The following is a 13,953-nucleotide window of genomic DNA, read 5'->3' as shown; positions in this document are numbered from 1 at the left end:
TGAGTCAAATTTCAAAATAGGGTTTGATAAGTACCTAGAAAAGAGTATGAAGAGGCCAGGCATGGAACAAAAAGGGGGGAAATCTATGAAATGGAAGGAGCCAAGGAAACTATCTTAAATTCTGCCTAGACCAATACTGTAACCTAATGTGCTGACCTCTCAATGATAATTCTGTTCTTCTAGGTATCTCTCAGGTGTTCTGCATCTGCTTTCAGTTAAGGGGTTTATAATTTGACACAATACCACATTAGGGTTTTTATTTAAAACATATTTTTAATCTTTTCACAAGCATGTGTATTTTTCCTTTATAAAAAAATCTTCTAAAATACATTTGATTATGAAAAAAAATTCTTAAGAATACAATCTATCCTAAATTAGAAAATTATACTCAGCCTCACATAACCAGAGAACATTTTTAATTTCTCATGTTCCTATTCACTAATAAATTGTCTTATGCTTTCTTTAACTTGATAACTGAACACAAAAACAATTATAGAAAATTATAATTTCCTTTGAAACAAAAAGCCACTTCAGTCATCGTTTATAAATGAGAACTGGTAACTAGAAAAGAGTTTAAATCAAAGACCAAAAGTCTTACTACAGAAAACTGTGCCAGTAAACAATGGATGATACAAGGTTTAATTTCAGCTGAAATACACATGAAAAGCAACATCTTTTACAATGTAGAAAATACCAATAAAAATTCCCTTAGAAGTTTATTTGCTTTTGTGTTCCTCAGATTCCCTTATGAAGCTCCAGTTCAAATAATATCATCTACTGGTCATTCCCTGCTCTGGATTATTACTGCCAAAGGAATAAACATAATGGCACTGAATGACCTGTTTATTCAGAAACTCAAAATGTCAAAAACAATTTGATTAATTCACATGGTGCCTGACTTTTTCACATACTTCTTCCCTCCCCTCTCCTTTAATTCAGTATTCACTAATGAAACACGCATTCTCACAGCAGCCTGGTCCTTGGTCTACGTAGCCTAAATGCAAATGGAAGCTGACCTAAAAGCTCTGAGTGGAAGAAAAATATTGCTCTAATTTCATTTATAATGAGAACAAATCATGTTATGATGCCCAGAGCAAACCATATGTGAAGAAGTACCTAATTTCAAGACTTAATATGGACCTCAAAAACACACAGGTGCCTGGTTTTTTTAAGTGTCTTTGAAAATAACTCACTTCAAGTGTTAGTAAACTGATTTTATAAGATATATGGCAACACTCAAGTACCTGTGTAAGTGTAGAACTTAACACCAGGGACAGCACTGAAAACCAGCCTTGGAAGATGGACTATACTTGTCTTTTCTTGTCATTAATATTATAGATGTAATGGCTCCCATGGTATACATGAAAGGGATCAAGGTAATTTGGAGCCAACAGTCTAACACCATGCAGATGGCATCTTTCTATCATAATCAAGAAGAATGTACATCACAAGGCAAAGATGACTTATTATTTTTTGTATATTCTCCCTGGTATTTTTGTTCCTATTCTTATGTTGTTTAAGTCACCAAATGGGAATAAAGAAATTGGTATTATGAACCTGGCCAATGGCTCTGATAGATTGTCAGCCCCGCATATTAGACATCCCAGTTCAATTCCAGTCAGGACACACAGGAAACGGGACCATCTGCTTTTCTCCCCTTTCTCTCCCTCTTCCCCTCCTGCAGCCAGTGGGATTGGTGTGAGTGTTGTCCCCAGGTGCTAAGGATGGCTCTGTTGGTCTGAAAGCATCAGCTTCAAGCACTAAACATAGCTCAGTATTGAGCACCTGCTCCAGACGAGGGTGCCTGGTGGATACCGGTCAGGCACATGTGGGAGTCTGCCTCATTATCCCCCTTCTTCTTAACTAAAAAATGAAAATGGTGTTATGAATGGGTTATTAAGAACAAAGAAAGGTAAGGCCCTGGCTGGTTTGCTCAGTGGTAGAGCATCAGCCTGGCGTGTAGATGCCCTGGGTTCAATTCCTGGTCAGGGCACAAAAAAGAAGTGCCCATTTGCTTTTCCACTCCTCCCCCTCTCACTTCTCTCTCTTGCCCTTCTCCTCCCCTCCTACAGTATTGGCTCAATTAGAGCAAGTTGGACTTGGGCACTGAGGATGGCTCCATGGCCTCCACCTCAGGTGCTAAAATATGGCTCCTGTTGTAATGGAGCAAAGGCCCCAGACGGGTAGAGTGGCACCCACTAGTGAGCTTGCCAGAAGGATCCTTGGTCCTGGCACATGTGGGAGTCTGTCTCTCTGCCTCTCACTTGATAATAAAAATAGAAAAAATGAAAATAAAAATATTCAGTGCTAAAACTACATTGCCTTTAATGCAGGATATTTAAAGAATTCTAACCTGCAACAATTAAAAGCTCAAATAAACAGAACCTCAAAAGTATCACTTTGCAGTTGGGGTTGACAGACATTGACTGACATGGCAAACTAGAGAATTCTAAAATTAGAAGGACTAATTTGTAGCAACATCAGCAACAGAGAGGGACTGGGGATAGAAAATATAACTCACCTGGCGTTCCCACTGGCACACTAAGGATATAAGAATTCATAGCTTATTCTTGAGCAGAGATCAGACACTGTCCGTCCCTTAGGAGAAATACTTAGCCTAAGATGGTCCTAGCTTCATATTTTGCTATACTCAAGACCTAACTCATCTCAGAAAAAAACCATAAGAATTTGTTATTCATTTCACTTTTCTTCTAGAGATATCAAACATAGAGCAAAAAAATACCCAGTTGTTGACAAAAAAAAAAAAAAAAAAAAGTATTATCTACTTTCAGTCAGCTAAATAGCTGGCTACTTTGAATGAATTTTCTATAATTCTTTGTTTATGAATTGTCTGGAGGTAGCCATTTCACAGCTTTAGCTGAGATAAGTTCAGTCCAACACAATGTGCTCAAAAAAAAAAAAAAAAAAAAAGAGGATAGGAAGCTAAATAAGAACCAATTTAATATTACAAACTAATTTAATTGGGGGCAGTGTGTGTGTGTGTGTGTGTGTGTGTGTGTGTGTGTAGAGATGAGTTCATAAAAAACTATTAAAATCACCTACAGGGTCTCAGCACTTAATAACATTTGGACGTCCAATGGATATTTGAAAACAAATTAATTTTGAAAGTTCAGACTATAAATTATCAATGTTCTTCACGCTGTATGTAGTTGAAACATCACCAGCTTACTTCAGAATCTGCTGAAAATATCTTTTTCTCCCATTTCAAGTTTATTTTTTCAGTTTTATGATATAATTACGAGGGAATATATACATTTTTGCATTACTCCACATAGTGTTACACAACTTGAACCATTCCCCTAATTAAAGCACAAATTCCCAGTTAACAGGACATTATCCATTGTGGGAACATTTAAACAGAAAGGTTATGTAGGTGACTTTAGTGACATTAAAAGCTCCCCCAAAATATAGGGAAACTAATTAAAATCTGATTTGTTCATAATTATCAACTGTACCCTAACTTTTCTGATTGATTGCATATTTGTCAAATCCTTCTCTTAAAAAAAACAACTTTCAACAACCATTTATTTACGTACATTTTAAGCAGTTACTACAAGGCATTTAAATTTTTTTTAATGTTAATACAGGAAAATGTAAAGTGAACTGTTTATTATACTAAAAACTGTTTTTGATGAGATATTTTAAAAAACAAATCTGGGAACTTAATTCTATTATGACTTCAGGGCTCTGGTTAAAATATCTTTTGTCTACTGATGTTATCAGTAGTATTTCCATTTTCTTCTATTTGATGTACTCTGCTGCTCCCAGAAAAATGACATTAGCACTCTGTAAAAAACCAGCAATCAGTTTCTTAAGATCACTGACGTCTGAGCAATCCAGTCCGTTTCTCACGAGGAACTGGATTTTGCTCAGCACCCTCCTGTCCCCAAGGTAAGTGAACAGGTGGCCTCCTGGGCTCCCCCTGACCTTTCCCCGTCTTCTCCTCCTCAGGAGTGTCTTGACCCAGAAGAGGCGTGGGCTCTGGCAGGCTGTCTTCACGCTGATCTGGGGGAACAGGCACCCGCTTCCCAGATGAGACTCTGGGATCGGAGTATCAGGGGTCAAGAATACAGAAGGCGAGTTCTGAAGTGGATGTGCGCACAGTTCCCCGCAGCTTTGGGAACTGAGCCTGGGAGCTCAGGGCCTCCCGGGAAGGTCTGATCCTGAATGACTGGGGCGCTCCCGGTCAAGGAGACTCCAAGTGGGGCTGAACTGGAAGAAAACTGTGGACTCGCAAACGTTAGATAGGGAAACTTGGAGGTGGTACCTTTCCGACTTGAATATCTGACCTGGTATCAGGGATGACGTTTCCGTTTCCGGTTGGCTAGGAACCAGGTTTCTGCCATTGTATCAAACAGAGGTGATACCCAGGAAGCGGTGAGGTTTGGTCAGTGGGCTTACGAGCACTTGTCTAATGTGGGTGATAGGTGCTGTGGCGAACGATGATGGCTTTTGTCGCCCCTAGTGGCTGGTGGTGGAACAGCACCTGGGCTTTCTGGGAGTTTGGCAACAATTTTTCCCACAGGCATCTTTCTGTTAAGAGCTGCTAGTAACCACAGGGTGCTGGCTGTACTCAAGTCCAGGGAAAAGCTCCAATTCCAACGCCATGCCTGCCCTCTGGCATCCCAGCTGCGGATCTTAGCCGCCACCTCGTTGGAGCCCGGAACGCAGCGGCCAATTCTTTCTTTTCTCATGTATCTGTGATTGTTCTAGTATGGTTCCACTATCATCACCCTAAAAGCAAGAAAAAAATAAACAAGGAGAAAAGAAGAGAAAGTCTAAAGGAGTGAGGGAGTAAAAAAGGAAAAAAAGAATTGACATAAAGAATCAAGCATATAATTAAAAAATAAGAAATAAAGACAAATAAACATGAAGGAAAAAGGAGATGGGAGAGCAAGAGGCAGAGATATCAGGGGAGCAGAGCCTTCTTACAGTGACGGTCCTTCCTTGAATCATTAGAACTTCACTGCTGATAATATTTTACATCTCGAGACATCTTTACACCTGTATGGAGATTAGAAAATAAAGTCCTGTCTTACCATTTCCTGATTCCCTCTCACCCTGACCTCTTTACTCAGTAAGTTCATCCCTAATAGAGTTTTACCTTCACCTATTGGATTAAATCTCCAATTCTGCGCCTCACATACCTGTCATTTTAAGTTTCCAAAACCAGTGCAAGGTGTAAATGGGCCACATCATTCTAAAGCCTCCTTTCCCATATTTAGTAAATCAATATGGCCTTCCACTGATGTAACAAACCTTAAGCAATGTGCCATAAAATATAATGTTTAAGTGAAGTAACATGAAATTTGTTTTTATATAGTTACCATCTCTATATATTGAAAGGAATTTTATTTTTGCCAGAATATGTTTTCTCCTAAGTGTGTGCGGTGGCCATGAGACAAGGCCACCCGGATCTCCTGCTGTGGGAAACATAATTGACAGCAGGCTCAGCTGCTGCACTCAGAAGCCAGTGCTATTGTGCTGAGGCCATGCTTCCCACAGCTGCTCCCGCAAATTATTGAATATGGCAGGGATACTGCACCAGGTCCACTTATGAGCAGTGGGACTCCTTGCTTAAATGACTTTGGCTTAAGTACATCCCCATGGGATGGTCAGAACTTTCTTAGAAATGTACTGAAATCAAAGACTCTTTGTACCCAACCCTTTCTTTTCTTCCTCATAGGGGTCAGACCTGTATTAAAATCTCATGGTTTTACCCACCACTGCCTCTGGCTCCATCCCCATTTTCCCTTATAGACATTTTTCCAAATAAATCACTAGATGTATAATCTTGTCTTGGCATCTGCTTCTCAGAGGACCCCAATTAACACTAATGGTACTGAGAGCGGGCCAAAAATACAGGCAATCAAATTCAAGTTTAGGACTGAGTACACAGTGGGCAAAGAGTATAAAAGAAGTACAGATAGTCCTTGGCACAAGGCAACAACTACAATTTTCACTGATGGTGACCTGAAAAAATGTCCCAGGAGAAGATAATGCCATTGTAGGTCCAATGGTCCAAGCATTTGGAAATACATGGGAAACCATGCATGCAACGACAGTGGAATTAACTGGTTATTGCTAATTTGTATTGATGGCCTGCAGAGAGATAATGAGAAACTGAGGACCACTGACACGTTGTAAATGGTTATAGGTAACATAGATAATCAGGAAACTGAACACCTGAGACAGTCATGGTGCTCCAGAGATGTTTGCATCTCAGCCAAGGAAGATCTGCTCTGTTAAGATCAGACACCTGGTTATGAAAATGTGGAATTCTGAGACATGGCATAGGGACCTCTGGATAAATTCCTCTGAGAATATTGGCTCAGAGATGCCCCCAAACCCTCAGCCTGACAAAATTGGTCCACCTTTCCAGAATAAAAGCTAGCATTTTCCTTATTTTGGAAGACATGTAAGGTATATTTCCCCAACAAGGCAACAAGTGCCCCACTCAGGAACTGCCCCGGAGTATTCATCAAGGTCATTAGAAATGCTCTAATGAGAGAAGGACCAGCATCTGTAATAACTTCAATATGGTTTCCTCTGTGGGCCAGGGCTGATGGAAGGAGAGGCAGTCATCAGGCTGGTCTCCTTAATATCCATGGGGCTGGTGCAGTCAGGGAGAAGTACTGACCTAAAAGAAGCCGGGAGACCCTAATAACCATAATGACTGGCAAGGAAATAGGAGCCTTACAGGGGTTTTACCTCTTCTTTTTGGTTTCTCAAAGGAAGAATCAACTGAAAGAGAAATACCAGAATGCTTGCTTAAAACACAAGTTTCTGCACCTGCTCTCATGCCACTAAATTAAAAGTTGAGAGGTATGTGTTTACAGAGATATGTTTAATCTGCAGTACCAATTCATATGCTTGGTTATGTTGGGAGAAGCAGTCCCTGCTTCCACCTCTAAACTACAGACAATCACAAAATCAGAGTAGTGCTCAAGCTTCCAAAGCTCCCTTCCGCATTGAGGGCTCCAGAGCTACAAAGGATTCCCCAATTTGTTCTCAGAGCTGAACATGCTAAAACGCCCAGTGGTTTGCACAGGTTGCCAGTGCGAGGTCTGTGTGGGAATCATGTTGTCACTTCCAAGCACCCCCTGGAATTGGGAGTAATTCCCGGGTGATTACCTGGCATGCGGAATTTTACAGTCCTCTTCCCTGAAATTTCTCTGAGACTTTGCCGAATGTGTTCTATAGATAGTGTGAGGTGCACAAGGGCCCAGGAAGAAGACCTACACTTTTCTGATGCTAAGTCTCCACTCAGCTTTGACCAGAAAACCTTCAAGGAAGAAAGGTTTCAGCTGTTCTGAAGTTCTATTAAAGCAGAATGCCTGGTTATAGCGTTTAAAAGCAAATTAGTACTTTATGTACCTTTTTATTTTGGATCACTAGTTCCTTAATTCCAAGAAAATAAGACAAAGTAACTAGCATAATTACTGTAATTATATGCAAGTCCATGTTACATACATGTATAACTAATGTTATTCATGAAAATAATGACAGGCTTATAAAAAATCAATTCAATATTTTTGTTGAGATTGAAGAGAGGGAGACAGAGGAGAGTAAAACGTTTACCTGTGTTCAGAAATACGCACTTACTCAGATAAGAAAAAAAAGACCTAAAATAGTATCCACAAAAGAACATGGGGCCCTGGCAGGTTGGCTCAGTGGTAGAGCGTCGGCCTGGCGTGCGGGGGACCAGGGTTCGATTCCCGGCCAGGGCACATAGGAGAAGCGCCCATTTGCTTCTCCACCCCCCCCCCTTCCTTTCTGATCCCTCTCTTCCCCTCCGGCAGCCGAGGCTCCATTGGAGCAAAGATGGCCCGGGCGCTGGGGATGGCTCCTTGGCCTCTGCCCCAGGCGCTAGAGTGGCTCTGGTCGCGGCAGAGCGACGCCCCCTGGTGGGCAGAGCGTCGCCCCTGGTGGGCGTGCCGGGTGGATCCCGGTCGGGCGCATGTGGGAGTCTGTCTGACTGTCTCTCCCCGTTTCCAGCTTCGGAAAAATACAAAAAAAAAAAAAAAAAAAAAAGAACATGGGCTGTCGGCATTCCTTGGAATGGTTTGTACAACAGTTTACATAATTCCAATTATATAATTCAATGTAAATATTTTGCTTAAATTGTTTAGACAACAGTGACTCCACTAGCCTAACTGGTGAAAGTCTAATAGTCCTCATTCTGGTTCATTGCAGTGCAGAGAGAAGGCTGGCCAAACTTAAATGAAACAGTCACTTCTAACACATTTCTTCGTTGGTCTCTAGTTAGATAATGCGTTTGAAAAGATGATGAACTTGTATATCAGAGTCAGATGTTTCAAAAATAGTCATGCTGTAGTTAAACAATTATAATCTTGGTAGTAATGGATAGAGGAGACATACAATATTTTATCACAAGAAACACAATTAAGTCAATGACATCTGTGCAGTAGAAGAGATTTTCTCAGTTTAGATTCGTCTTGGAAGCTGTTCTTTTTTTGCCAAAATTGAATAGATATAAAAATCTTCCTTCCATGTAGCATGGTTTAGCTCAGGGGGAGGCAAGCCCTTATTAAAGAACAGAAAACAGGCAGGAGCCCAGAAGGCAGAATTTTGTAGACACCATGTTTTGGGGGAGAGCAAACCTGCTGATATAGATACAGGGGAGAATTTAGATAGTATAAAGCTTTGGAAATTCTTTAGAGGAATACTATGAATTTCCTGATAATGATATTTCGTGCCTTGGCGAAAGAAAATGACCATCTCATGGACTGGAGCATAAATTAGAAAAATCAGAGAAGAGACACCAGTGACCCAAAACTAGAATATCAAAACCACAATAACAACAATGAGAGCTGCAAAAACAATTTTTAAATAAACAAAAATAAAACATAAAAGTTCTCTTTGAATTGGACTATATGGTGGCTATCTTCCCTAACTATGAGAGTAGAAATTTATAACCAAATATCATATTGTATATCAATTTTACTTTGTTACATGATTTCTTATTAATGTTTGTTATACACTTCTCACTGCATGATGTAGATTGAGTTATGATTAAACTCTTTATCTTGTGTTAATTTTTACATGGTCCCAATTTAAAGAATCCTACTAGGTGTTAGTTCAAAATGATACCCAGATAATTTGTAGTGGCTTTTGACTTTCTGTTTCCAGGGATGAGAACAAAGTTTATATCTTAATAGAAACTTGAGGTGATGACACACGTTGTAAGATAGAGGCCACTTGCACTAAAAATATGATTATGTAAGAAATGAAAATCTCTTCTTCCTTGAATTATTGATATTTAGTAATAGCACTAATCATTTTTCACCTTTTATTATAAATATCTACACAACATTTGATCACACCTTACAGAGAGGGGCATTGTCTTATTTATAAAATATACATTATATATAATAGGTGTATAATATACATATTTGTGGAACTGAATAACTGAATAAATGATATATGATATGGTTTTATTATTTTGTTCCTCAGGGCATCTTAAAGGAGTGCAAGATATATACTGGACTTGAGGATCCATTCAAATTTTGGTTTCATAGCTTATTTCTATGGTTACTAGCCATTTGACTTTGGGAAATGATATAGCCTATCTAGTTTTTTCTTAAATTAAAATTTTATTTGAATGAAACAGAGGATAGTAGAGAATTCCACTATTGTGTTGGATTGTATCCTTTCCAAATTCACATGTTGAAATCCTAATTCTCAGTAATTCAGAATGTCACAATATTTGTAGATAGGGTCTTCACAGATGTAAGCAAGTTAAAAGGAGGCCATTAAGGTGAACCATATTACAAGATGATCAGTGTCCTTATAAAAATGATAACTCTGAACAGCGAGACATACAGAGGACGACAAAGGGAAGAGACTCAAGGTAAAGATGGCCATCTATCTATACACCAAGAAGAAAGACTTGGACAAATTCTTTCCTCACAACACTCGGAAACAGTCAACCTTGTTGACACCTTAATTTTAGACTTCCAGCCTCCAGACTTTTATCCTAGTGATGCAGTCCTCAGCAAATTGTCCTACCTGGTCCTAGAGCAGAGATCAGCAAACTATTTTTCTATAAAGGGCCCACACTTTAGGTTTTGTAGGTTACATGAAGTTTCTGTCACATATTCTAGTTTAATTTTTTAAAAATATAAAAACTACTTTTAGGTTGCTGACCATACAAAACCAGGCAATAGGCTGGACTGGCCCATAGGCTTTAATGTGCAAACAACTAGAACAGAGTTTCATGCCACAGGTACGTTTAATAAATCCTAAAATGCGTGTTACATACAAGTCTATTTCAATACAAGTTTTTCAGTTACTTTTAGTAAAATGTTATTTTTTCATATAAGTACCAGACGCTAATCACTGGAGCCCCCAAAATGTTACTTTTTTTCAATCAATCTGTTTCTCTTTACACCCAAAAATCTGTAGTAAGACCTTAAGTTCTTTTTATCTACTTTCTATCAAGTTTTATAACTTAAAAAAATACTTCAAAAAACACTTCAATATTAGGTTCTAATTTCAAATTATGTTACTTACAAATATAAAACTTGATCTCAACATGTTTAAAGGAACATTTAAATTTGACAGTTTGATCTTCTATCCCTAAATATGTGCTGATTTAACGAGTTTAGTATTAACATGGCACTCGGCATTGCCCTCGACATAGCCTTAGCTATATTGTTTCTTCAATGCTGTCAAAATATATTCTGGGTGAAAAATTGTGATTAATATAGCCTGTAAAAGACTTTATAGACCAAAGCCCCAAAACCACTTCAAAAATATGTAGTCCAATAAGCACAGACTGGGCAGTTTGCTTGCTAATCACAAAATCGAATTTGTTCCTACATGCTGCAATGTGTGCCCTGAAGTCCTAATTGCAGCCCAGTCTCAGGACTGTTTCTTAGGAAATCAGTTATGTTTGTGAAGTAATAAACAGGTTCTTCTGCTGCTAAAGTGTTACTAACCTTTATTCTTTATAGATCCATATTTGGGCATTGAAAAATTATGTCCTACTGAATGCAAAGCATTTCATATTTAATACAAACCGAACTTCAGTTGTGAAGATGAAAAAAGAAATTTGTTGTTGGCATATGAGTAAACCAGCCCACACTTTTTTAAACCAGCAGATATTTTCTTCTTTATCTGCGAACATCTTGACTTATTTCCTTCCAATTATATTTTTTTTCTTCCGTGAAAAGCGAATGTCATTTCTTATCATTCTCCTGCTGGTGGCCTTCTGGAAGATGACTGAATTACCCAAACTTTGGAAGGAACAAGCGGTTTTATGTCTCACGAGCCATGGATTTCATAGAGTCTCTTGCTCTCGGGTCTTTCTCAGGTTATTACAGACTTTATGCTACTTTCACTGAGTCAAGTTCTCCTGAAGGAAATGATTGAAAATTCTGGCTACATGCAGGTCTCCAGGTACAAAAAAATTACAGTGATCAGCTTTCCCACATCTTAATGAAACACAGAAATTGTGAAATATAATTCAGTTTCTCGAACTGGTTAAGTGACTATCTGCATTAAATTTCTCTGTGTTATTTGTTAAACTATAAACTTTTGATTCTGACTGCTGACTTTTTTAACAAAGATCTCCAAAGACAAGTTCCATGTACCAATTTTCTGTTGACAGGTCACCAATCACCACAACTTGGTGGTTTAAAACAATACACGCTTATCATCTCATAGCAGTTTATGGTTTCAGTGGGACAGGAGCAGAGGCACAGTTGAGCTGGGTCCTCTGCTGAGTGTCTCACAGGTGGCAGTCACAGTGTTAGTGAGTCTCTCTACCTTCCTAATGCTCGGGTCCTCTTATAAGCTCGCAAAGTTGTTGACAGAATTCAGATTGTTGACGCTCTAGGTGTAGGACTGAGTCTGAACTTATTAACGGCTTGACTGGTGACCACCCTCATTGCTGCCTGTAGCCCTGCCATGTGGCCTTCCTTCTCCATAGGCAGTTCACAACATGGTTGTTTGCTAGGTCAAGGTCCGTAGGAGTTTCTCACTCACCAGTCAGCTAAGACAGAGTCTAAATTACAAAGTTAGAGTTTAGAGCCAGAATTCTAAAAATGGTTCCCAAACTTTCACACCCTAAACTTCAGTACTGTTTAATATGTTGAAATATCACCTCCATGGGATTGTTATTTTATATAGCACAACTGATCTTTTTTTTCCTTTTTTTTTTTTTTTACAGAGACAGAGAGAGAGTCAGAGAGAGGAATAGATAGGGACAGACAGACAGGAATGGAGAGAGATGAGAAGCATCAATCATCAGTTTTTTCGTTGCAACACCTTAGTTGTTCATTAATTGCTTTCTCATATGTGCCTTGACTGCGGGCCTTCAGCAGACCGAGTAACCCCTTGCTCGAGCCAGTGACCTTGGGTCCAAGCTGGTGAGCTTTTGCTCAAACCAGATGAACCCGCGCTCAAGCTGGCGACCTTGGGGTCTCAAACCTGGGTCCTTCCGCATCCCAGTCCAATGCTCTATCCACTGCGCTACCGCCTGGTCAGGCACACAACTGATCTTAACACAGGCAGATTATCCAAATGGATCTGATTTAAATCACATAGACCCTGTTAAAAACAAAAGAAGTGAGAGAGATTGGAGGCACAAAAGGGACTCCAATGTACCATTGGTAGGTAGCTGGAAGATGGATCAGCCAGGAGAAAGAATGAGGGCAGCCTCTAAGATCAAAACCCAGGCTCTGACTGACAGCCAAGACAGAACTGGGGATCTCAGTCCAACAATGACAAAGAATGACCTTGGACATGGATTCTTTCCCATTTTCTTTGGCTGGAAGCAAATCACAGGTTCCATCTGCACTCAAGAAGGTATTTCTTCAGTCAAGTAATTCCTGCCCTAGAGCCTCCAAAAAGAATGAAGTCTTGCTGACACATTGATTTTAGCCCAATAAAAGCCATTTTGTACTCTGACCTCCAAATCTGTAAGGTAATAAATAAACTTGTAGTGTCAAGCCACAAAGTTTATGGTAATTTATTATAGCAGCAAAAGTAAATTATTTATCATTCCTATCTATTAAGATAGTAATTTTTCCATAGTCATGTTTTCTTTCAGATTACTCTTCTTTTTAATTTTTATAAATCTTAGTTTTTAAAAATCAGTAATACTTAGTGCATGATGCTGTAAATCTTATACATTTAAATTCCTCCTCTTCAGTAAGTGTTAGCTTCTCAAGGACAGGAACTGTATTTTAAACAACCCTACATCTGACATAATAACTAGAACAATGACCTGCTGGCCCTTGGTATTCCATAAATCTTATTGAATAAAATCAATTATTGACTATTCTATAAGAGACAATGTCTACGATAAACATAATAAGATAAAATTTATCTGTAAAGAATAGGATTCGATATTTCATTGAGATGGCATTATTCAAACACTTAATAGGCTTTTATGTGCAAAAAGAATGACTATTTCCTTAAAATAATAAAACTAACTACTTCTTAGTTATAAATATTGTTTGTATAAGTCACTTGTGTTATTAAGAAAGGAACATATTCAACTTAGAGAGACAATGGAACTCAGGTATCTTAACTTAGTTTGCTTCTCAATCCTGTTTGACTGCCAACAATCATCTGTTTTACAGTGTTCTCTCTTCTTAGAGTTGCTGAGAGTGACTAGGACATTCTTACCTGTATTTTGCAAATGCACTCTGGTGATCTTTTCTTCTCTTTTGTATTGTCTCAGATACTTTTGTGACCATGTTATCTCTAATTCTGCTTTACAACCGTCTCTCCTTTAGTGTTTCATCCTGAGCATAGAGACTGAAACACCGTTAATTTTACAAGCTTAATACTCAGTTTTCATATTTGCCAGAGGACACATTTTTTTTTACATTTAAAAAATATGAATAATAAAAGTTTTCCTACATTTTCAAATTTTCACTGCAATTCCATTAACCTACT

This window comes from Saccopteryx bilineata, chromosome 8 (genome assembly GCF_036850765.1).
Source record: "Saccopteryx bilineata isolate mSacBil1 chromosome 8, mSacBil1_pri_phased_curated, whole genome shotgun sequence".
NCBI lineage: Eukaryota > Metazoa > Chordata > Mammalia > Chiroptera > Emballonuridae > Saccopteryx > Saccopteryx bilineata.
Note: the sequence above shows the minus strand (reverse complement) of the source record.